This window comes from Eumetopias jubatus, unplaced genomic scaffold (assembly GCF_037043125.1).
Source record: "Eumetopias jubatus isolate StellerSeaLion01/CBP00866 unplaced genomic scaffold, mEumJub1_p1.0 scaffold_7, whole genome shotgun sequence".
Classification (NCBI taxonomy): domain Eukaryota; kingdom Metazoa; phylum Chordata; class Mammalia; order Carnivora; family Otariidae; genus Eumetopias; species Eumetopias jubatus.
This window is the reverse complement of record NW_028274813.1, coordinates 29,588,035-29,614,103: the sequence shown is the minus strand read 5'-3', so window position 1 is coordinate 29,614,103 and position 26,069 is coordinate 29,588,035. Positions and strand designations below refer to the sequence as shown.

The following is a 26,069-nucleotide window of genomic DNA, read 5'->3' as shown; positions in this document are numbered from 1 at the left end:
CTTCTGTATTCTTTGCAGCTATAGTTTTTGGTTTTGTTTTATAAGATTTTATTTATTTATTTTAGAGAGAGAAAGTAGGGGGAAAAGCAGAGGGAGAGGGAGAGAGTCTCAAGCAGACTCCAAGCTGAGCACGGAGCCTGACACGGGGCTTGATCTCAAGACCTTGAGATCACAAACTGAGCTGAAACCAAGATTTGGATGCTTAGCTGACTGAGCCACCCAGGCGCCCCCCATAGTTGGTAGTTTTTGAAAGGAACACAGAATTCCCAAAACTCAGCTCAAATCAGAGATTGAAAAATATACACTTAGAACATAACACAATATTTAAGTGTTTTCCTTTTTCTTTCCCCTTTTATGAGAGGCAGGAGAGGTCTAAGGTCACCTGCCCTCTCTTCTGTAAGGTGAGTCCATTTATCCTCTGGGCTTCTATAGCAGTACAAAATCAGGGTCTTTAAGCAAAATATCCAAATATTTCCTCAAATTTGATGGATTGTTGATGACTGTGATACATGAGGTTGAAGGAAAAGTCATGGGACAGACATAGAAGCCAACTTTGAACTGTAAGCTTTTCCCATGACCTGTGCCCCCAAAATAGTAGCTCTCTGCCAGTGACCATCTGCAGCCTTGATCTGACCCTGCCCTAAACATTTGGCATGTGGAAGCTGGCCCAGTTGTCACAGAGCAGGCAGATTAATTTCCCAGTGCTTACAGCCTTCTTTTGGGCTTCTGCATGTCCTCAGAGTAATCACTGTTTAAAAACACTGATAAAATTCAAGAATGTGCCAATAATAACTCCCTCATCATAGGCTGGGCTGGATTTCCAAAGCACCAGAAGCTGAATGCTGATCCTCCAGGGAAGGCGTGAGTAGGGTGACAGTGGGGACCCTACTGGGGGCATTGTTCTCACCAGGCCCTCAGGCCCACCGTACTGCAAAGCACAGGACTGGTCCACTGCAGGGCACAGAGATGTGGGTGGGGCAGAGTGGACAAGAAAGGAAATCTCACCTTTTACATTAGTCTTTCTTAACCTTCTTCGCCTTGAAGGTCCTGCTGCTTGTCTTGCCGTTCCTAACTCCCCCTATTCCCCATGGAGACAGATTCCTTAAAGCTTCATGTAGAAAGCTTTGAGTCACCTCCCTTGACACCATTAATTTTTCTTCTCTGCCCTCTTTCCTTAGACCTCCTCCACAATACAAGTGAGCACCCAAGACTCCTCTGCATTGAGATGTTAGAAAATATGTATTTTTAACTTAATGGGGAAAATGGTATATGAGATCTTCCATTTGAATCAAGACATTGAGAGACACACTGTGGTTTATTTGGGGACTATTCCTTCAGAAGAGCCAGGCTGAAGTCAGACGGGTTTATGATGAAAAGCAAAAAACTAATATATTCCTAACACTTCAGGAAAATTCAGGGATACCCACCCCACCTCAACCAACCTATTGTCTACAGAGCGTATCCCATCGGGAGGACTAAGCTAAGGATGGGAAATAAGAGAGTTTATGGAGCTGGACTGAGGGAGAGAAAGCGTTGTGGTTGAATGCGGTAATACTTTCCTTTCTCTTGGGAAGGATCTCTGCAAGAAAGAGAGGCTTGGGTCCTCCCGGGGATTAATGTTTATATCCTTCAAGAAACACTGAGTGTCTCTTGTGTGCTAGGCCCAGTATTAGATATGTAGGTTACAAGGATGAGCAAACAGATGTGGTCCCTGCCTTCCTGGAACCACCACCGGGAGGGGTAACTCTAGTTATCAATTCGTCATTAAATAAATTAATCCCACCACCGGGAGGGGTAACTCTAGTTATCAATTCGTCATTACATAAATTAATCCCACCACCGGGAGGGGTAACTCTAGTAATCAATTCATCATTAAATAAATGTGCTCCTAAATAAAAAGGACCAGTGATGAGTGCTGTGAAGGAGAGGTTTCTTTTTGGCTCAGAGAGGCGATATGAGAAAGGATGCGACCTGGTCCGAAGGGTCAGGAAAAGCTTTCCTAAAAAAAGTGATGACTGGATTGGGGTCTGAATGATGAGTAAGGATTAGGTAGATAAAGAAGAAAGGACAGGGCATGAGCTGGGGCCCTGTGGGGGCCTGGTGAAAGGCACTGGAGTGAGGACTGTGCATTGGAGCAGGAAGAGCAAAGGGGAGAGGGGGTGAGGCTGGAGAGGTTCTAGGGCACAGATCAGGGAGGACCTTGCTTGTAGACCATGTCAAGGATTCCAGTCATTATCATACAAGCAATGGGAAGCCACTGAATGGTTTTAACTGGTGGTGGTAGTCATGGTAGTGGTGGGGGATATGTTCAGCTTTGTGTTAGAAAAGATTGTTCTGGTTACAGCGTGACTGGGTGAAGACGGGGTAGATTCAAGTAGAAAGAGCAGGCAGGACGGTCTTGTAGCAGCCCAAGCAAAGAATGATGGTAGCTTGGGCAAAGTTGGTGGCAGTGATGCAAAGAGACATCCAAGAGGTAAAATCAATAGTGCATGGTGTGTGTGCTCACCTTATCACCTTTAAGCTTCCTCAAGTGTGAATCTGACAGGAGCCTGAAAGTAGCATGCCCACTGGTGCATGAGAGGGCAGGTCAAAGCTAAATTACGTTTATCTGAACAAATAGCATTGGTGCAAGATCCTAAGGAGCATTTTCCAGCCCTCCTGCATCTTCAGCATGAGCAGGCACTGAAAATGAAGTGCGAGGGAAGGAAGCAGGCACCCAGGTTATTTTTAGCAAGCTATAGGAAATAGCCAACATTCTAATTTGAATTCTTCTCATTAAAACCCAGAGCCTAACCCCACATTGTTCTGGTTTCTAATGTCTGCAAACTGCTCTTTTTCCAGATAATTGACAAGAGGCCCCCACGGAAGTCTTCCAAGCATTTCTGCAAAAATCTAGCAAACATTATGTTTGACACCATCATCATATTTGCCAAGACAGCAAAAATCCCAGCCGGCAAAACTTCAAGTGTGATGAAGTGGAACATAGAGGACAGCGTGGAGTGACGGATCATTTCAGGGTATCTTCTAGCAAGTTTCCAATGTCAGAGTTTTCCATGGTCTTTGCGGTAGGAGCGGTAGGGAATGGCTACTCTGGGGACATGCCATGGTGATGTAGCTAGGGTTTACTCCTCTTTCCTTTCTACTTTTCCTCCCTGCCCTCAAGTGGTTCCCAGAGGTAAGATTATTTTCTTTTAATATTTTCATTTAATAACAAAAAACACTTTTTATTCAATAAGTTCAAATTGTAGAGTCAGTGTCTGAATTATTGCTGAGCTGGTCTTTATGTTAGCATTTCAGGCCTTCCACCTGCTTGACTGGGACATGTTATTTAGCTTCTTTGGGTCTAGATTTCCCCGCCTGAGACATGAAGAGGTGTTAGACTAGCTCCGCATTTCTCCAGCTTCAGTCATTTGGGTATCACCTTTGTAATACTCGCCATGTTGACTTTTCCCTTATTTTTCAACATTTTATTCTCTAAATTTATTTATTTACTTAAGTCCTTTTTAAAAAAAAAGTCTTGGCAATAACATATGTGAAATTGTGGGACTGAAGTGATAATGACCTTTCTTCTAGTACATATCAGTAAGCACATAATTAAAATAAAAATGTTTTTTTGCATGTATCTAGGTAAAATCAAACTACACTCCACCATGATATGTAGACCCCACTCTAGATAACTCTGGACAAGCCGACTCCTAGCTCTCTTGCAGTACTAACATACTATCATTCACATCTGTCCCTATCTACCCAGACTGATTTCCCATAGCTTCTTAAAATAAAACCTCAGGTTTGGCCAAATCAATGTCCCTGTTACTCCTTATAGACAGTATGTGCAAGCTATTCCCTTCATCTAGAATCAATAATCTACTAAGGAAGGAGAAACCATGACCTAAGTAAGAAAGAACAAATTGGGAAAGTACATGACTGGGTCAACAAGCTACCCTTGACCAGTAGAAAATCCTTAGGGTTGGCAGTTGCTGGGTGAAGGTCATGTGTAAAGAGTTAAGGGACCGGTCATTTATGGGCTATTTCTTTTCCTTGAATAAAAGGTTATCCATTCATAGGACAAATTTACTGGACAAAGTTTTGAATATCCCCTGGACTTCTTCAACCTTTTCTAACACAGAAAAGAAGCTCTGGTTTGAATACTTGGGGAGTAATCATTATTTGATATAGAAATTTATTATTTCATTTATTTATAATGCATGATGTGTTTCTTCCATGCTAGGCATTGGACACACAAAGATCATTAAGATATTTCTCTACCCTTTAGGAGCTGAAGTTTTGCAGAAGACAGAAAGTAAATAGGTGAGCATGATAAGGCACTGCAGACCCCCAAAGTATGTCCAGGGTACAATGTGCCACATGATGGGTAGTGTCAGTTCTACGGGATCAGGTAAAACTTCCTAGGGGATGTAACTTGGTATATAAGCTAGGTCTTAACTCATAAGCCAGTGTTGGTTAGGTGAATGGGCAGTGGAGGATGGAATGCCCTCCCAGGGACAATAAACAGTTATAATATTTTCTGGCATATTCAGAAAGCTGAATACAATTTAGTAGGGGTGGAACATACAGTTGCCTCTCTGTGTGTAAGAGAGAGAGAAAGAGAAAGACAGAGAGGTTGGACTCCAGAGGTTGGACTTCTCTATTCAAAGAGGAACTGTTAAAGACTTTTATTCAAGTGGGTGATATGTCCAGAGCTGCATACTGAAAGCTCACTCAGGCACTGGGTGGTGGATAACTGGGTAGGGAAGAGTTCCCACACCATAGGCAGAGACCTATTAAAACACTATTCCAAGGGCCCAGGAGAGAGATGATGAGGGCAGCAGTGGGGAGAAAGAGAGGAACAGCTTTGAGAGGTAGTATGAAGGATGTGGATGAGGGTGGGAGGTGTCTAGGAAGATGTCAAGGTTGCCAGCTTGGTGACTGGGTAGTGGTGCACTTCTCAGAGAGGGAACCCAGAGGGAAAGATGCAATCTGGGGAAACATGGATTTCCTTTGGAACTGTATCCCGTGGGGCCTGCATGGCAAAGTGACAGGGTATGGAGCAATGACACCCGAGTTCTTTTACTAGCTCTGTTGCTATGACCTTGTTTGACTTCCCATCATTTCTGAGCTGTCTCTTAGTCCCTAAGATGTATTGCCTGCTCTGGCTTGATTTGAAGTCTTGAGGAAAAGAAATATGTGAAAGTACTTTGTAAATGTCTTCACAAATGCAAATATTTATGTCTTCAGGGAAGTGCAAGGTGTAAAAAAACAGTCATCAGCACATTTAGCTTGTAAATAGGCAGAGAATGCGGCTCCTTTGCAATGAGGCAGAACGTGCAGGAGACATTTCTCTGCAGAATTGCCAATATCACTGCTTGTCCTTTGGCCAAGATGGCTTCATTTCTAGGAGACAAAAGGTATTACTTTGCTCTGCAACACACCGATTCACCAGACCTTATGTCTCTTTGTCTTTTTCTAAATCTTGTAAAATCACTTTTCCATTTCCACTTGCTAGGGTGGGCAAAACATCCCATCTTCAGTCAAAATTAAGATTCCCTTTGGATCACATAAAAATCCTGTTTTTCACTGGTGAAATGAGTGAAGTCTAAGACATGTATGTAGGCTAGAACTATTACACGGTGTTGGTTTGCAACCCTCTCAGGAATTTTTCTGGTATAGTCTGAAACTGGCCTCTGTACTCAAAAGGCAGGGAGAGACAGAAGAAAGAGGGGGGCCACTCCAGGTTGGGGGTGGCAATTTTAATAATATCAAAGGGAATTTATGTCTTAGGCGGCAGCAAGACGAATGGATCCCTGCACCTGCCTGCCAAAGCTTAAAACTTTATAAAGAGGTCTTCACTGGGTTCAGCCACATATACTGGGCAAGTGTCCTCAACACCATATCACTACCTCAAGGCTATGTCCTTGAAGTAGCCTCTGGGAGTGGGAAAGGCAAGTAGAATGCATATTTCCAGGACAGGGGAAGGAGGGAGAGACCTCCAAGTGCCTGGGTCTAGCTCATGGAGCAGTTGGTGGTCTTTTTTTTTTTTTTTAAGATTTTATTTATTTGACAGAGAGAGAGAGAGAGAGAGCGCATAAGCAGGGGGAGCTGCAGGCAGAGGCAGAGGGAGAAGCAGGATCCCCACCCAGCAGGGAGCCCGATGTGGGGCTCGATCCCAGGACCCTGGGATCACAACCAAGCTGAAGGCAAATGCCCAACCGACTGAGCCACCCAGGCGCCCCGGTCTTGTTTTTTTTTTTTTTTTTTTTTTTTAATGACGTTCCCAACACACAGGCAGCCCACCCTGGCATGAACAGGGTAAACTAGTTGTCCTAGGTTTAGGAAAACCCATAACACCTGTTAATTAAGACCCAGGTCTTTGCAATCTGTTGCCCCTAGTGCTGAGGAGAAAGGGAGACTGAGGTATACCCAAGACATACCCAAGATAACTCAGCAGCATTGTTATCCAGACCTTTAGGAATTACCTTTGGTTGCTGTTATGTTCCCAGTTTGCTGTAGAATAATCATGTTCCTTATAAATGAGGAGAGTTGTGATGTCAACAGGGTGGGGAAGGTGAGGATGGAAGGAAAAGCCCCACACTAAAGCACTGAAGGGGGGCGCTGGTGAGGAGGGCTGATGGTTGAGTGTGCATGATAGAGCGAGGTCTATGCAGAGAACAAGGGAGGAAATAAAGACCTCCTCGGGAAAGGAGGTCAGAATGGAGAGAAAGAGGAATAAGAAGGCATTTTGAGTTAATGGAAAAGAACTCAAAGACCTTTCTTGTAATTCCTTCCTGCGAATGGAGAGAAGATCAAGTTGGGGCAACCCCTCTTAGAATAGCATTTCTGGTCAGGTATTTTAAATGCTAACTCAGCTCCTGGGAGGAGAGAAAAGCCCACCTCTTAGAGCAATGTTTTTAGGGTGGAATAAATGTCCTAATAGTGCCCTCTAAGAGGCTGATTGGACTTAAACATACGGAATATTCTTCTATTTTAATAGTTGCATGTTTATTTGATGTCTCTCATTATCTTTGGCAAGTCATTACACTTTTCTATTTAAGGCATTTTGGCACAACATTTTCTTTCTTTTTTTTTTTTTTAAAGATTTTATTTATTTATTCATGAGAGACAGAGGGAGAGAGAGGGAGAGAAGCAGAGGGAGAAGCAGGCTCCCAAGGAGCAGGGAGCCCGATGTGGGACTTGATCCCAGGACCCCGGGATCATGACCTGAGCCGAAGGCAGACGCTTAACCACCTGAGCCACCCAGGCGCCCCACAACATTTTCTTTTAAAGTAAATTTGAGGGGGAAAAAGTAAGCCAATTTAAAGAAAAAGTACTTATTAAAAGAAACAGGTGAGAGAGTATGGAAAAAATAGAAAGCCAGTATTAGAGTGACCAAAGCTTGGGAAACATCAAAAGCTATGCTCCGTTTCGGGGGGAGAAGCAGGAAGGAAGGGAAATAAGCACCTGGTTTGTGATGGCCCACAGGTGATGGCCCACAGGTGATTCATGACCAGCTTAGCTCATCACACAGGCTTTTTTCCCATGAAGATTATTCTCTGAAAACAGAAAAAAATCCAAGGAGAGGGTCATATCTTACCATATGGTAAGCAGGTTTTTAAATGATCTGCCTACACTCCAACCTGGACATGTCGGGAAGGAGATTCCCCCACAGTGGGGCTGCAGTGGGAGGGGAAGTGAAGCCTGCCGCAAGACACTTCACCAGGTTCACCATTTCATCCAGCTCTCCAGTGGAGAGAGTCCTTGGGTAGTAACACTTATCTAGTGCAGTGGCGGACAAGTGGACTGAATGAAAATGATTTGAAGGTTTGGTTGTAATGTGATGAGTGCCCTCTGAGGGTAGTGAATGTCTGTGGACACTGCAGTTCCTAGAACAGAGTCCTCACATACATGTGTGCTTAGTAAATAGCTCCAAAAGGAAAGAATGATGGGCTGTGAAAATTGCACAATATTTTACATTTGTACTTGCAAAAGAGGAGAAAGAGGCCAGGTTTGAAGTGACAGAGAACTAAGGTCACATCCCATTTCTGCCCTTTACTTGCTGTGTAATCTTGGGTAAATTACTTAAGCTCTCTGAATCTCATTTATCAAATGGCACTAATCAGTGGTATACATGTTTTACAACTGGCTCTCCAGGAAGAAGAAAAGCTCGGCTTTGTAGCACTTGCTGATTTCTGTGGTGTAAATATTCACATTCAAGTTAACAACCATTTCACAGCTAGCTTGCAAAATTCCTGCAAATCTAAAAATCAATTCTCATAAACCCCTGGATACCGCTCACCACCGGAGGTAGTGATCCCAACCTCACAGGGGTGTCGACTGTACTTAGAGCACTCACTACCTGCTGACCACTGGGCTTGGATAATCTCATTTAATCCTTCTAGCACTGCTATGAGGTAGCGACTATTAATATCCCTATTTTAGGGATAAGAAAACAGGATATTGGCAAGGTGAAGAGATTTGTGTGTGGACACACAGCTAGCCTGTATCCTTTCTACTAGACTGCCTCGTCTGTTCCTCGAATGGAATCAAAACAGGCCAAGTACCACATATAGTGTCTGCCATATAATAGATATTGAATTCTTATCACTTTCCTTTTCCTCTTTATCGTTTCTATAAAATATATATTGGTAGAAAATGTCTTGGGACCAGATCCCAGACATCCCTGGAAAGGTCTTAGTATTGGGGCAGGAAAAAACAATGTAAGAAACTGTGAAGATACAATAAAAACCAGGCATAGTTTTAAATACTTCAAGGATCAAATTGTTGTCTAATGACCCTTTTAACAAGCCAGGGACTTTGACCAAGTGTGATTCTCCTATAGGAGGACACATGCTACCTCCATTAACTTTCTGCACAGAAAGACAGCTTTGTCATGATTTACCAGCACAGCAAAGGCTTCTTCCTTGCCTGCTCTCTCTGCTGTTGGCATATCACACAATGAACAGCTCACAGGTGTTTCTAAGAATTTGATATCCAGCTATTCATTAAATATAGAATATTTGGAACTAACCTGATACATTATTATACATTTTCTGCTGGGAGAGTATGAAATTTTTCCTTAGGAGAACTTGGGTTGGAAGAAGTTGGGCTGGGGAATTCAGCTAAGAGACAGAGCCCTCTGCCCAGAAGTCATTCTCCTCCCATATCCTCCTGCCTGGCAGAGCCATCTCCATGAGATGCTGGAAGCTACCACCAGGTACTTTCGTAAAGGGAAGGTGGCCATGTAATCTGCCCAGTTCTGGCCAATGAAACTTAAGAGGAAGCGTGCTAATAGGGCTTCAGCAATTTTCTTTGTTGAACAAAGCAGAAACGTGAAAAAAATAATTCCATGTCTCCCTACCTGCTTTTTGACATTGCTATCGGAGGATGACAGATTTGGTGTCTAACTAGATGGATAGCCTGGTAGTACCGACCTACTTATTTCTTGTTAGGTGAGATCAAGAAGCATCCTTATTGGTTAAAGCCTGTTCGTCATGCATTCTGTCATTTGCAGCCCCAAACATCCTCGGCCAATAATTAAAATGGATTGTCAAGTTTACCTGCTTGAATTTAACTGTTAGAACTCATGGTCACCCAAATCCCACTGTGTAAGAAAGCTTTCTGCTGCAAGTAATTCAAAGTCCTGACTCCTGCTGGCTCAATATAGGGAAGTTTATTACCTTGTGTAAGAGGAAGAACAGAAACAGGGCAGGCTTCAGGTGGCACCCATGCCCTGGCTTTGCTTCTCTGAGGCTCTCCCATTCTGCTTTCACTGGTGGGTGGGTTTTGTCCTCAGGCCAGCTGACTGCCAAGTTCTAGGCACCACATCCCAAAGAGACAATGCTCAGGGGGAGAAGAGGGATTGTCCATTCCCGTGTCTCTTCAGAGAAGTGAGGAGAGGTTCTTTGTAAGCCACAGTCCATATTCATCCTTTCCTAAGTCGGTCCCTGGTAATGGGAGCAGGGTTGTGGCAATCCTCACGGGCTACCTCCTACCTGGGCTGGGGTGGGATGGATTTAAGGAAACCTACACCAAGGACCAACTCCAGGTGTCACATTTCTTGTCTCTTCTTGGAGATCTTTCATGGACGCTGGTGAGCTTTCCGCACTGGGAACCCTAACTGATATTTTTTTCTTTTATCTTGCCTTTGAGCCTTCGCTCACTCAGGTTCCTCCTAGCTCAAAAGTGTTTCTTTCATTTTGCCAGTTGGTTTCTCTTAAAAGAATCAATTCTTTTTGTCCCTGGGTCCTAAATGCCTCAATCATGAAACAGGTGTTCTTTGTTGTAAAAAAACAATGTGATACCAATGTCTTCACAGAAAAAAAGAATCTAGACATCCGCACTACTGTTTTCATGGTTAAAAATGTTTCACTTCCATTTGTTCTTCTGCTTGAGCATATTTTTATGCTCACAAAGAAAACAGGCACCACGCCTTTAAGAGTAGATACCTGTCAGATTTTTAAATCGATACAAACTTACTTAAGGAAAAAGAGCAATTAAATGTGAAGCGACTTTTATCTGGGGAAAACTTGGAGATTCAACTTGGAGGAGATAGTAGAGGAGAGAAATGTGTGTGTCAGGTAAACCCTTTCCTCATTTGATGGAAGCCCTGACCTTCTATTATCCCTCACGGCGCCTTCACCTGTATTCACGTGTAGCGGATTCGCCTCCAAGGCTTGTTTTGTACCTGGTTTCTGCGGCTTTTAGTCAGAGAGATGCCTGGGAATCCCCTGGGTGCGCCGTGAGCCCGCAGTACGGGTTTCGGCCATTGTTAGGAGACTACCCCGCTCCCGACCCCTCCCCTCCTCCGCCCTCACAGGAGCCAGGATCCACCCACGCCCGAGAGCCTGTGCTATTGGGGGAATCTGATGCCACCCCCGGCGTCCGGGTGGGATTGGTCAGTGAGCACGCCTGCCATCATTGGCTGAGGGGCAGGCACGTGATGGACATAGCCCAATCAGGATGAGTCCTAAGATTTTGTTGGTTGGAATGCCACAGTGGACACGTGCCCTCGCCTTCCCTGGTGCGTGGGCGTGAGTTGAGTGGTGCTCACGCCGTGGAAGGTCAAGTAGAGGCACCGAAAACAAAACAAACAGATGGAAAGAGGCCTGACCTGGCTCTGGACCTTCCGGTGCTATGGGCCAAGAACTCCCTTTCTTGTTGGCCGAGTTTTCCATTAGCAGCAACCTGAAGGACCCTGCCGACGGAGTGGCCGGGTAAGAAGCTGCCCTCAAGGAATGTGAGTAAACGGGCCTATGTGTTTTATAAGTCTAGGCTCCTCAAGGCGAATAAGTTGTATTGCTCAAGAAAGGAGGGGGACATGAATTCTCTGTGTTTTGAGCACTGGGAAAAAAATTAGCCTGGGGACAATGATGTTTTCAGAATTCTCCCAGGGCTGAGCCTCTAACAGCGCTCCGGCCGGTCTTAAGGGTTAACTTGCTTCCAGCTTATGCACTCCTTGCTTGCTGACCTAAGTCCCTGATCTGTAGCAGAACTAACTTATTTTCTTTGAGATTTGCAGACCACTGGCCTTGAGGTGTGAAGGATGCCACTTTCCGAGAAGATAAGACCTGACTCCATTAAAAAACAGCTGCCCTGATGCCAGCACGTCTGTTCAGGGTCATGCCGACAGAGGACTAACCACCTGGGCACCTGCTGCTTCCACACTCAGCCCCCCTTCCTGCGCCCATGCCTTTCTCTTTAAAACCCTCTGCCTTTCTTGGGACAGGGAAGAAGGTCTTTGAGACAGTAGTCTGCCATCTTCCCAGGTTGCCAGCTTCCTGGAGAAAGCAAACTTTCCTTTCCCACCATCATCTGTCTCTTGAGTATTGATTTTGGAGCCGGGAGCAGCCGAACCTGAGTTTGAAACCGGTTCTCTGGTAACAAGCCTACACGCATTCAGATGCAGCCCGCTGTGGTGAGGGGTCTCTGAGGGACGTGGCAGAGCAGGCACCTGAAGGAACTGGACAATTAAGGCACCAGAGGCCCAGGTAGACCTGGCAGAATGGCCGTGGAGGTACCTGCTGGCCGGGTCAGGAGGCTAGCAGGTCTGTGGCTTGGGTCAGCTTGCAGGGCGAAGAGTGGAGGACCAGTGACCCACGGTCATGCTGTTTGTTAAAATGCACATTCCTAGGACACCCAGAAAAGTCGCTGAATCAGAACCTCTGAGTGCACAACCTGGGGACAGGCATTTCAAGAAGCATCCCCGCTTATTTTTTTGGGGGGGGAAGTACCATTTGAGAACCCATGCCTTCAGAGCGTGCAGAGGATTAAGCTGTGGAAACTTGGATTTAGTTGTCCCCTCCAGGCGGGAGAATGGTGAAAACAGGTGGCAAGAAAGCCCAGCATCAGGTTCCAGCAGATCCAGAAATAGGATGCCATAGGTCATTATGTTGGGTGATACACCCCTGGGTCAGGCTTAACATCCTGAGCCAGGGTGAATCTTCAGGTAGTTCAGAGCTAATTACCAATGCTTCTGGTGTTGAAACGATCTTGGGTGTAGCCAGTGGCCTTAGACACTTAACTAACAGAATAGTCCTACCAGCTTTGATGTGTGGAAATGTGGGGTGCTGGGCAAATGGGCCCTCATGCTGTCAGAGCACCCCTGGCCTGTTGGGGTCATGTAGTCCCGGTGGCAGACCTCATCACAGGGTGCCAGGCTGTTGCCACACACCCTCTTCTGTCACTGCTTTTGAAAGTACACATTATAGCAGCTTGGCCGGGAAAAGATTTCACCACCACTGTTTACAAATGGGGACAGAAGTACTGAATTATTAGATCTCTCCAAGGTCAAGCAACAGGGAACTGGGGGAGGTGGGAAGCACAGTGGCTTCTACCTGTAACCCTGGGAGCCGTCAAGGTCAGTAGAAGTCATGTGCTGGGCAGCAGCCCCCCATGTGGCCCAGCTGTTCCTTCTATTATGTGCATCCTCAGTGTTTTTCAGCTAAAAAAAGCAACACAAACAACAGCAAAAACTTTGAATGCTGCCATCAGAAAGAAAACAGTGCAGGGACGGGGAGAACCGAGTCTGTTCCAGCTGTAATTCTGCATGGTTCTCTCTGGGCCTGTTTCCTCATCTGCAAAATATGCTGCAGGCTCACTGCAAATGCTATCACGTAGGACTTCCAATGTCAGGTGCTTTCTTGTCAATTCCAGCCTCTCTCCTCTTAGGCCAACTTGAAAAATGCTTTCATTGAACGTTTTATACTGTGGTTCTTAAGATTTTTCAGCTTGGGTTTATCTCATTTGGAGAACACTTGTGTTTACCAGCACAGGGCAATTGAAGGATGAGGCTCTACTCACCATCGACAGGTTTGTTTCCCCCTTGCTAAGCTAAATCACATGCTGAACCCTGATCCCATGAAAGGATGAGCTAATCGATTCCTTCTCTTAATTTTGCCCAATTTTAGAGTCCTCCCAAGAGAAAGAGAATGCATAGTTTATTGGGATGGGATTTTACTGCTGAAATATTTTACTTTTTAATTGTGAGGAAAGATACAAACAGAGATCTGGTTTACCCTAAAATAATTTTGTGTTCCCATTTGAGTAGATGTAGGAGTTAAAAAAATCTCCTACTTAAAAATACTCTTAGTATAAATATTTATGTGTGTATATTTTCTTAAACCTCGATCTTTTTCCATTACGTGAAATAGTTCTCATTCCTGGTATGTAATTCTATTAAACAACCTATCATCTCAAAACTAAGCAGTCTAATAATTGCCTCTGGGGATTAGTTTTTAATCTTCATTTTAGTCAATTGTTCTATTTTTAAGGGATAATACGATTTTACTGCATTTTAAGATATATTTAAATGAAAAGGCAAATATATGGTAAGTGGGAAGGGGGTTGAGCTAATGTGATAAAGGTTTGTCTGAAACCCACCTGAGGTACAGGACAGCTGTGGATTCTAAGCAGTTACATTTATTCAAATTCTTCTTTTCTTGGTTAGAGAATAATTTTTCTTTTTCCCAAAAAAGGATGTTTGTAACCAAACTATGACCCGCCCCAGTGCTGGGGTAAATAGGAAAGAGACAAGGGCCCATTTCCTTTGTGGTCATGCGCCTGGAGAAGCTTGAGGAACTCCAGATAAGGAAAGGAGTGGATTCTGTCATCTGTGGCTCATAAATCCTCCAGAGTTGCTCCCAACTTCTGCACGGCTTCCACTACAGTCTGCGCCTCAGAAGGGAAGAAGAATGAGAGCTGGTTCTTCCCTTGACCTGTTCAGATTTCTCCATAGTGAGTACTTGCAAGGGCCAGGACAGGGGGCCCTCCTCTTCCACTCGATAGTGGGAGTTCTCAAACCCTAAGGTGTATCTGAATTACCCTGAGAGCATGGTACCTCAATGATTTTTAGCCCTATTGTGAGTTTCTGATTCAACAGAACATTGGGAATGAGGCACCTGTGTTTTTAACCTGCATGTCAACAAGATGTCCATATGTCAGTGAAGTTTAGTGAACAGATAAGCAGGCAGTACTTAATATTTGAAATATCCTAGTCAAGAGTGCCTATTCCAGGAATAGTTAGGGAGTTCCTAGAGACTCTCATCTGAAGCCCACCTATGTGTGAGGGGGTGGGCTTACTAAACACAGCTTCAGTTATCTTTATATCCCATCAACACCAGAGGATTTGTTAATTAGCACAATGCACATTAGAAATATTTTTCATTGGTGAAATTAGCGGGACTCAAAATACACAGAAAACCTAGACATTACACAGGCGGCCTACTCTCGCATGAACAGGGTAAACTAATTGTGCTAGGTTTAGGAAAACCCATAACACCTGTTAATTCAGACCCAGGGCTTTGCAATCTGTTGCCCCGAGCGCTGAGGAGAAGGGGAGACGGGGGTTCTGGGGTACTCATTGATCTGTGCTACTGGTTAACATACAGGGCAGTTGAGCAGTATTATCTAGATCATAAAATTTAGGAATTACCTTTGGTTGCTGTTATGTTCCCAGTTTGCTGTAGAATAATCGTGTTCCTTATAAATGAGGAGAGTTGTGAAGTCAACAGGGTGGGGAAGGTGAGGATGGAAGGAAAAGCGCCACACTGAAGCACCGGGGGAGTGGGGGGCTGGTGAGGAGGGCTGATGGTTGAGGGTGCATGATGGAGCAGAAGTCTACTGCAGGAACGAGGGAGGAAATAAAGACTTCCTCGGGTAAGGAGGTCAGAATGGAGAGAAATACGAATAAGAAGGCATTTTGAGTTAATGAACTCAAAAACCTTTCTTATAATTCTTGCAAATGGAGAGAAGATCAACTTGGGGCACCCCCCCCTTAGATTAGCATCTGATCAGGGTATTTTAGATGCTAACTACTTGCTTGTGTGTATGTTAAATCTAATGGACCCACTTATATCTTGCTGAGATGCAGGTTAAAATCCATTAGTTCCTGATGCTCCAGCTGGAAGCCTCATAAGAAGGACTAGAATAGTGATTTTCAGTGGGAGGGGAAGGTCCATGGGCTTTGTATCAGGATATGTGTGTGTGTATGTGTATGAGTATGTGTAATTAACAAATTATATGCTTGAAGGAGTCTCCCTATTTTGAACCTGTTTTGCTTTCTGCAGACACTGACCGTCATGCTATGGAAAATTCTCTTAAGTTCCATGGCTTTAACTTCCACCTATTTCACATCTCTAGCCCTGATCCCCCAGAGCACTGCAGAAGCCCCCAGCAGATTTTCCATCAAACCTCATCGGTCATAACTCTACCACCATGGCCACAGAAGCAGAACTACCATGAATAGTTTAGTCTAATGAAGATCCGCTCTGGTGGAAGTGGGACTAGGTCCTCTTAGTTATGGCTGCCAGAAGTGGAGGAAGCCAGCAAAGAAGAAGGAGAGAGTAGAGAAGGGTCAGGGATGGAGATGGCATAGGGAATGGGTTTGGTGGACAATAAAACAGTGTCTGTTACAGAGTCTGTGTGTTCTATAGATCAGTAAATTTGAAATGGGTCATGGCCTCCTGGGAGAAGAGCATGTCAGAAGCGTGATACTTATCAAAAGGCAGCCGGTATGGATAAACAAAATGTGGTATATCCATACAATGAAAACACTAGTCAGCAGTAAAAGTGAACAGACTGAGGCTACATGCACTGTTGTGGATGGATCTCAAAGGTATTATGCCAAGAAGCTTGACACAAATGACTGTGTACTGTGTGATTTTGTTTATATGACATTATGGGAAAGGCAAAACTATAGGGACAGAAAACAGATCCGTGGCCACCTAGCGGGGGTGGAGGGAGGTGGCTAGATACAAAAGAGAAAGAAGGAAGTTTTGGGAGTCATAAAATATTCTACAGATTAAAGAGAAAACTGGTACTGGGTCTTGGGTGGTGTGTGAAAAGGGACAAAAGACACTGCAGGAAAGTTCGTTTTGAGCGGAGGATACAGTTCTGTTGTCTTGAGAACAGGGTTATCTGCCCAGGCTTTGGTTTGGGCAAATGGAACAAATTTCACTTCTGTGTTCTTCAGAATATCAATGAGGAGTTGGTAAACAAGATTCTGAAGAGGGCTGAGAATACCCTGTGAACTGAGCTCCGGTTCTTAAACACCTGCAAATGGCCTCTAATGGATTAAAATATGGTTCTCCTTAAGAAGAAAGCTTTGCTGTGTTTACAGAGACTGTTATGTGTTCAACTTCAATGTTCTTATTTTGGGGGGCTAGCTGCAGCCTTGGTGGCTTTTGATAGAGTTTGTAACTGACAGATTTTGCCTCAACGAAGCATCCTTCTTGTTGAAGTACTCTCTGACCATTTACCATGGTCCTAAACAAACATGTCTATAACTGAATTTGATGAACTGTGGGAATCCCAGCACCTAGCAGGAGGGTGTTGAGGGGAGAGTGAAGAAAAGATATTTTTGGTTGAGGGGATGTGTCAAACATTTCAAGTCACATCACACAAACAGCTGCCTATTCTGTGACAATTCTGACCACAACATCTGGATGGTGGTATCTGAAATAGTGTCTCTGAGGTGATCTGATGAAGAAACTTGGCCCAAACAATTGGTGTCATGGTTATTTTGGGGCTGGTGTAGGTTTTTTCAAACTTGTTGATGTAAACTTTCTCCCATGTGTATTGGTGTTACATATATACATATCTCTGCTTCCTGATTATTAAGCACTTGGGGCTTTGTAAATATGCATTCCATTCTGACCTAACACTCCTTCTGAGTTTCAGACATTACTGTTCCAGCACCATGACATAAACGCGTCCATCTCCAGACACATGATTTTCAAAACCGCAGATTAAGTGCTAAACTATCATCACGAAATCCACTTCATGTTGTAATCAGCTTGCTTGCCACGGCCCTCTCCTGAGAAAGAGATTATGCAATCAGTAGTAACAAATGCTGGGCATTCTAGGAAGGAAGCATCCCACAGGTTGTGGGTCAATCACAAGCTGTTGGAGGGAGGTAATTGAGAAGACATGACCACTGGTTGACCCTCGAGCTGGACATAGGCAACTAGAGGCTTCTCGCCCCCTCCCCTGTCCTCGGAATGCATGTTTTGTCCACTGTTCCTGCACTTGGAGCCATTTCAAGGATGCAGCCTTGTGAGAATAATGTGTTGTGGAGACCATCTGGACTGGTTATGTGGGCTGGACCCTGCTGAGGCCTCTACAGAAACTTTAAGATTCTGGCAGGTGGGTGCAGAGATCCACTCATCTTGTGGCTGCTCAAGAAAAGCCTCATATGTAAGTTCCCTTGCTTATTAAAAGTGTTACTTACCCATCTGGAGTGGCCTGCCTCTTTTCTCAGTCTTCTGGCCCTCCATTTACAGAGGCCAGTTTGCAAACCAATGCAAATTTTTGTTCAAAAGCGGATTCCCTGGTCCCATCACTAGAAATTTCACCTGAGGTCTGAAGTGGAGCTCTAGAATCTTTATTGCTAAGTTTTCATAAATGACCTGGTGTTACAGATGCTATGGCCTTTAAGTCATCCCTTGAGAAGAGACCCTTTTCTAAAACACCTAACCAGGAAATTCGTTTTCTCTCAGGACTGAACAGGAGGCAACATTTACCTAGAATCTTCTTTCCTTTTATTTTTTATTTTACTTTTTAAAAGATTTTATTTATTTATTTGACAGAGAGAGGCACAGTGAGAGAGGGAACACAAGCAGGGGGAGAGGGAGAAGCAGGCCTCCCATGGAGCAGGAACCCAATGCAGGGCTCGATCCCAGGACCCTGGGATCATGACCTGAGCAGAAAGCAGACGCTTAACGACTGAGCCACCCAGGTGCCCCAAATCTTTTTTCTTTTTATTGTTAAAGTGCAAATAAAATAGCCCTTAACTCTCAGGAAAAGAAAAAGACTACAGAGTGAGGAAAAGAAAATGGGGGGGGTCTTAAGAAAAGCAGCATCAGCAGTCAACTGTCACAAATTCACTGTTCTGGGAAATTGGCCACATAGTACCAAAGCCCTTATCCTCCCCAAATTCGTGGCCCTGTACACTTGCACAAATGCACTGACACTAACCATGTTTTCCCTTCACCTGCCGATGCAGTCATTGTAACTAAATTGCCAACTTGTTTTTATTCTGTTCAATTTGTCACCCCGTTTGAGAGCTACACCACGATCAATTCTATTACATACTTCCCTGCAATTCCCTTGGTAATGAAGTAATCAAAAGATTTAGAAGTTTACCTATAAATGTATTTCATTTTATACTTTAGAGGAGTTTTGGGGAAGATCCTGTACACAGCATGCCCTTAATAAATAATTTCTGAGTGAATGAATGACATGTCAAGCTGAATCACATTATCGTGTATATTCACAAAATAGTAGATCAAATCATATTTCTGGTACAGCTAACAGCTGATTCTTAAAGAAAACCCACTTTTGAAAGTGAAGGCGGTTTTTGTTGTTTCGTTTATTTGTTTTTGTTTTTTGGCAAGGAGAACAATTATACCTTGATATGTTTTTTTAAACTTTCATTTTGAAATCACTTTAAATTACAAAAGGGTTGCAAAAAATAGTTCAAAGAGCTCCCTCATATTCTTCAAGTTGTTAACATTTCTGAATCATCTGAGTAAGTTACAGATGTGCTGCCTCTTTACCCTGTCCTACATCAATATATATTTTCTAAAAACAAGGAAACTCCTAAATAACAACAGTACAATCTTACATCAGGAAAATAACATTGATCCAACTTAATAAAGTCCACTAAAATTTCACCAATTATGCCATTATTATCATTTATAGGTCTTGGATCCCATCAAAGATCACCTGTTGCATTTAGTTGTCTTGTCTCTATAGGACTTTTAACCTGGAACAATCTTTACTTTCATAGCCTTGGCATTTTTGAAGAGTACATGCCAGTTACTTGAATTTCTCTCAATTTGCATTTGTCTGATGCTTCCTCATGACTTACATATTTATGTAGAAGTACTGCTGTGTTCTCACTGTATTATATCAGGAGGCAACATGAGGTTGGTTTTTTCCATTACCAGTGTTTGTTTATGTGAACTGTTGCTGGTTGATTAAGATGGTATCTCCCAAGTATTATAGCTGTCATGTTAATTGGTAAATATGCTGTGCTTATTAATTAATAATTAATGATATATTGATGAGAATTAGTGAGCATTTTTAGGGACATATATTGAGACTCTGTAAACATCTTGTTCCTCATCAAACTTTTACTCACAAATTTTAGCATCTCTTGATGATTCTGGCTTGAATCAATTATAATGATAGTTGTAAAATGGTGATTTTCTAATTCTATCTTTCTTTCTTCATCTATTAGTTGTATTCTACTAGTAGAGCTTTCCTTTCTCCTTTTTTTTCTTTCTACCAGCATGGACTCATTGATTTCTGTTTTACTCAAAGGTTACAACTTATTGACCTATTGCTGTCATTATTTATTTTGATGCTTAAATCGTCCTAGATTTGACCAGTGGAGACCCCTTCAGGCTCCTATATTCTTTTGACATATCTCCGTAATTCTTTAAGTACCTTCTTATTTTCTTTTATTTTTTATTTTTATTTATTTATTCATGAGACACAGAGAGAGAGAGAGAGAGAGAGAGAGGCAGAGGGAGAAGCAGGCTCCCAAGGAGCAGGGAGCCCGATGCGGGACTCGATTCCACAACTCTGGGATCATGACCTGAGCCGAAGGCAGACGCTTAACCATCTGAGCCACTCAGGCGCCCATTACCTTCTTATTTTCTTGCATAACAAATTATTCCAGTTTCACCCAGTACATCATGGAGCCATAGGTCCTTTTGGTGGAGAATGGTATTTAAAAAGCAAAGGCGGAGTGTTAGGTGTATTCATAGCTACTGGGGTACTGTTGGATTTAGACCCTCTCAGTGGATAGAACTAGGAAACATAACATATATGCACACTCATACCTATACTTATATTTTTCTGTCTTTTTATCTATGTAAATTCATTTCATACCATCTCCTCTAATTTCAAGCCACATCACTAGGTTTACTCTAATCTTCCTTCTTTTTATATGGGTAATTCCCTTCTCCAACAGTGAGAAAACTGCCTATCTATATCCTTAATATATTTATTTGTTTGCTCAATTCCTGGTATGTAAACCCCTCTGCTAGACATGGTGGCAAAAAGTATGGCCTGTCTCTATGAAGTTAGCTATTTTTATCATTTTATATATATATAAAAATTATATTTATAATATAAATGTATGTTTTTATTAAAATTATATATAAATTATATACATTATAAAATATATAGTATATATATGTCTATGTGTATGTTATATATATAAATATATATGTAATTAAATATTTCATATGAAACTGAATATAATGAAATAAAATATTTTCCATATGTATATAAGAAATTGTATATCACATATTAGAAAGCCCATATAATACATAAAACATATCAATATAAGTAAATATATATAAGATATCTGATTTTGTATATATGTTTTTTGCCTAGATTTACTGAGATGTTACTGATATCTTGATATCAGTAACATCTGATATCTAGACTTGAAGTTCAAGGTGTAGTGTGTGATTATTTGATACATGTATATATTGCAAAGTGATTACCACAATAAAGTTAGTTAACACTTCCATCCCCTCACATAATTACCACTTTCTGTGTGCATAACAATTAAAACTTATTCTGTTAACAACTTTCAAGTATAATACAATATTGTTAATTATGGTCACCATGCTGTACATTAGATCCCTAGATCTAATAACTAGGTTTATACTCTTTGATCAACTAATTAGATCTAATAACTAGGTTTATGCCCTTTGGTCAACATCTTCTCATTTCTCCCATCCCCCGGCAACTACCATTCTACTCTGTATTTTTGTGAGTTCAACTTTTTTAGATTCCACAGTGAGTTCATATAGTATGTGTCTTTCTCTGACTTATCTCACTTAGCATAGTGCCCTCAAGGTCCAACCATATTGTTGCAAGTAGCAGGATTTCCTTCTTTTTTGTATGGCTAGTAATGGCTATTTCTGTGAAAAATGCCATTGGAATTTTGATAATAATTTTGATAATAAATGTACGTGTGTGTGTGTACATGCGCACGTGTGATCCATTCACGTGTCCATGGACACTCAGGTTGTTTCCATGTCTTGGCTATTGTAGATAATGCTGCAATGTACATGGGGATGCATATATCTTTGAGTTAGTATTTTCACTTTTTTTGGATATATATCCAGAAGTGGAATTGCTGGATCATGTGGTAGTTCTATTTTTAAATTTTTGAGGAAACTCCATACTGTTTTCCATAGTGGCTGTACCAATTTACATTCCCATCAACAGTGCTCAAGGGTTCCCTTTTCTCTTCTTCCTTGCAAATACTTGTCATTCGTCGTTTTGAAAATACCATTCTAACAGGTGTGAAGTGATATCTCATTGTGGTTTTAATTTGCATTTCCTTAAAATTAGTGATTAGTAATGTTGAACATATTTTCATGTACCTGTTGGCCATCTGTATGTCTTCTTTGGAAAACTGTCTATTCGAGTCCTTTGCCTGTTTTTTAACTTTTCTATTGAGTTATATGAGTTCTTATACATTTTGGATATTAACTCCTCCTCAGCTAGATGGTTGGAAAATATTTTCTCCCCATTCCATAAGTTGCCTTTTCATTTTGCTGTTTCCTTTGCCATGCAGAAGCTATTTAGTTTGATGTAGTCCCACTTGTTTATTTTTACTTTTGTTACTTGTGTTTTTGGAGTCATATCCAAAGAATTATTGCCAAGACCAATGGGAAAGAGATTTTCCTGTTTTTTTTTTTTTTTGCCAGTAGCTTTACCATTTGGGGTCTTACATTTAAGTCTTTAATCCATTTGGAGTTAATTTTTGTAAGTTGTATAAGATAGGGGTCCATTTTCATTCTTTTGCATGTGACTATCCAGCTTTCCTAATATACATTATTGAAGAGACTATCCTTTCCCCACCGAATATTCTTGGCTCCCTTGTCAAATAGTCATTGACTGTATATGAGTGGGCTTATTTCTGGGCTCTGCATTGGCCTACTTGTCTGTTTTGATGCTAACACCATGCTGTTTTGGTTACTGTAGCTTTTGTGAAATCAGATTGGGTGATGCCTCTGGCTTTACTCTTCTTGCTCTTTACTATTTTGACTAATTGGGGTCTTTTATGATACCATATATGTCTTAGGATTCTTTTCTTCTGTGAAAAATGCCACAGGAATTTTGACAGAAATTATGTTGAATCTGTAAATGGCTTTGGATAGTATAAATATCTTTACAATATTAATTCTTTCAATCCACGAACCTGGGATATCTTTCCATTTATTTGTGTCTTCTTCAGCTTCTTTCCTCAATGCCTTGCAAATGTCAGTATGTGAATCTCTCACCTCCTTGGTTTATCCCAAAGCATTTTATTATTTTTGATGCTACTGTAGCCAAGGAAATACACAGTAAGGCCTTTCTTCAGATGCACCTGGAGCTCACTGCTCATACTTCCACATGGTTGTTCCCTCATGCCTGACCCTCAAGAAGCTGCTGGTCTCAAAAATGCAGAGCTCCCCAAGGAGGAAGAGCCCCAATCACCACCCATCTCTCAGTAAGCAGCCTATTCTCCAAGTGTTACAAACAGCTGCAGCCAGCTCCACAAAGATGCTTAAGCCAAATGCTAAACGTGGGGAAGGAAAAATTTTATATTTCAATTTTAATAAGTGAAATAACTGGGACATCAATTGAAATTACATTTTACTCACTAGGTTAAGTGTGGTTTCCTTAGGTTGCAGGTTTTCTTCCAGGTTTTGGTGGCACCACTTCCGTGACTTAGCCCAAGGGAATATATATATCTGCTCTGCTTGTGTTACTGTCCCCATTAGACAGAAGGGCCTGAGGGCAGGGACTTATTTCATCGATTTCTAGTGCTTACGGGGGGTCTAACACAGGGCAGGTGCTAATTGCTGTTTATTGGATTAAAGAATAATATATCCATTAATCAGTATAGATGGTGGGAAAGGAGCTGTATGTTGGGAAGGAGACTTTAAATTTCAACCTCTGGACCCACGTGAATGAAGATAGCCCAGGTCATCCATCCTTAGAAACCTTTCAAGTTTTTGTTTTCCTGGTAACACAATGCAAGAATAAATCTTGAATTTTTTCTTGATATTGGTTACATTGATATTGCACACCAATCCCGTGGTTACCATCCAGCACCAACAATCTTGTTCTGTTTTCACCTGCACCTTCCTGAGTTTTCTAAATATCCAATTTCAAAGATCCCACGTTAAAGGATGTCTTCAGTTCAAATTACCCTTTCTCATTTTCTGTCTCCAACTTTTTTCTTTTTTCCCCAAGAATACTTGCAGAGTTTTTCTTAAAAATTCTTTTGTGGTGTTCCAGTTGCGAATGATCATAAAACATTCCAAATACAGCATGTTGTGTAAATGTTGAATCGATCGATAAAAATGACGAGGTTAGTAACAATATCCCTGACGATCGCGGAGGCCTGTTTTAATTTAGGGGGCGCCAGCCACACGTAAGCGATTCAAAGCTACCGGGCAAACCACTCCGGACCTGGAATCCCTTAGACAACCCTGACCGCCACTGAACTTTCCAGACGCGGCCAGCTCTCGGGACTGACAAAAGGAGACTCGGCATCGCTGAGCCAGTCTGCCCGTTTTCTCCGCGGCAGCTAAAGTGCCAGGAATTTCTAGGCTTTACCTTCCCGGAGCAAATCACAATCACAGTCGGCACCGTTCGCGGCGCTGGGAGCAGGTGAGCGGGGCGGCGGCGCCGGGGAGACGCGCGCAGGTGCCTCGGCCCCTCCCGGCCTCCGCCCCGGCCCCGCCCCGGCCCCGGCCCGGCCCCGCCCCTGCCCCGCCCCGCGCCGTGCGGTTCGGGGCCCAGGTGCCGGCGCCCAGGTGCGCGCGGCGCGGGGTTGCAGCTCTGCTCGACACCCGACAGTGGGCGCCGCTGCGGCGGTTCGCGAGCGGCGGAGCTGAGCGGCTTCGCGAGTTGGGGCAGCTCCTGAGCCCGGCCCTGCTCGCGGCGAGAGCTCCGTCCGGCTCCGGCTCCGGCTTCCTCCAGCTGCGGGAACCGGCGGGCGCCGAGGGGGCGGACCGACCTCCGCGGAGCCCGGAGGCCTGGGGCGGGCGAGGCGGGCGAGGGGCGAGCGCCGGAGACCCCGAGCGCCCCGCGCCGAGGCACCATGCGACCAGCCGCGCCTCCTCGCCAGCCCCGGGCTTCGCTCTCCGCTCGTTGAGCCCCGCGCTCGCCACCGCAGCAAGTCGCAAAGACGAGGCGGGTCGCTGGAGAGCAGAGGGGAGACCGCCTCGGACGTGCCCCCCGCCCCACAGAGGCTGCGGGTCCCTCGTTCCCTGGGCTTCTCTAGCTTTACCATGAACCTGGCGCAAGCTTGGCTTTAGGAGAAATTCAGAAGCCGGAGGGGGAGTCAGTGCAATTCTTTGGTTGCTAAGGTAATTGTAGTTGTGACAAAAACGGGCAAGAAACAAATGGGGGAAAAGATGTTTTTAAAACGGTAGCCCCCCTTCCCCAATTCATATGTGTTGATTTCATTTCATCTCCTGGGTGTGGATGCTGTCCGTTTCAGATGCGTGACAGGTGTCGGTGTGTGTGTGTGTGTGTGTGTGTGTGTGTGTGTGTGTGTGCAGTTTGGGACTGTAGAGGCACGAGCTTACATAAGTGGTTAGGCAAGCTGGCGTGCGGACTTGTGTGGGATGGGTGCAGGTCTGCATATAAATCATGTTTCTGGGTTTCTGGGTGTGAAGCGCTCACTGACTGGGTCCAGCGAGCAGAGGGTACGTGCTCTTAGGTACTTCCAGTCTTCCGATTTTGTGATCGCAGGTGGGGCACCTTTACCCCAGAAGCAGACGTTCATTAACTTTTTCTCTGAAGAAGCTCGCCCTTTTGCGGTTTGGAGGAAAGGAAAGCGAGTGGTGAGGTGTGGAGGGCAGGGTGGGTGGGGGATCTCTTCTTTGGGAACTGCTGCAGGAAAGGGAACGGTAAGATATTCGCTCTCAGAGGGCGACAACTAAACTGGCTGCGAGAAGAGACCGTGTTTACCGTCACCGTCAGGCTGTAAACGTGGCCGGGTGAGACAGAAAAAAGTGACCCAGAAAATTTAATTTTGTTCAGAATGAAAGCTGCTGTATTTTATTTTTTTTCTTAAATTTGATGGAGTAGGAACGTTATTTGTTGATGAGAGGAGTGGTATTTCTGTGTTACAAATTGAAGGTATTTTGGGGCTCGTTGACTTGGGATTGTTCCCTCAGCATTTATCAATGGTTAGAAGCTGGATCTGCAGGTAGTTTCTAATCAATACCTTTCAGCAGCCCCAAAGTAAAACTGCAAAAATAGGCAGTATTAGGCAAAACCCAACATTGGACCCTTTTCTCACCAGAGGGGGATGAGAGATGGAAGAATAAGAAGCAGGCTTCTACGTGTCTATAGGAGTTACAGACTGAATCACAAGTTTGTGTGTTCTGTCAAAAAGTGTTTGAGAGGGGACCGTTTTGTAGATTTAGCTTCATTACGTTCACAGCAAGCCTTCTACAGATCAATTTTCATAGGCAGATGGGTAATTATATGGAGTGGGAACTGGGGTTTGGAGAAACTTTCTGTGAGTTGTACATTCTTTATAT

The 26,069-nt window shown here is 43.5% G+C and overlaps 1 protein-coding gene across 1 annotated transcript in view; it reads left to right on the top strand.

Annotated features, from left to right (window-relative positions):
* The first annotated feature begins 24,448 nt into the window (after positions 1–24,448).
* The window catches only part of RGS6 (regulator of G protein signaling 6), a 557,198-nt gene continuing 555,577 nt past the window's right edge, over positions 24,449–26,069 (top strand). Inside the window, exon 1 of the mRNA XM_028101509.2 lies at positions 24,449–24,884. The gene's annotated coding sequence lies outside the window, so the exon portion shown is untranslated. The remainder of the gene's footprint in view (positions 24,885–26,069) is intronic.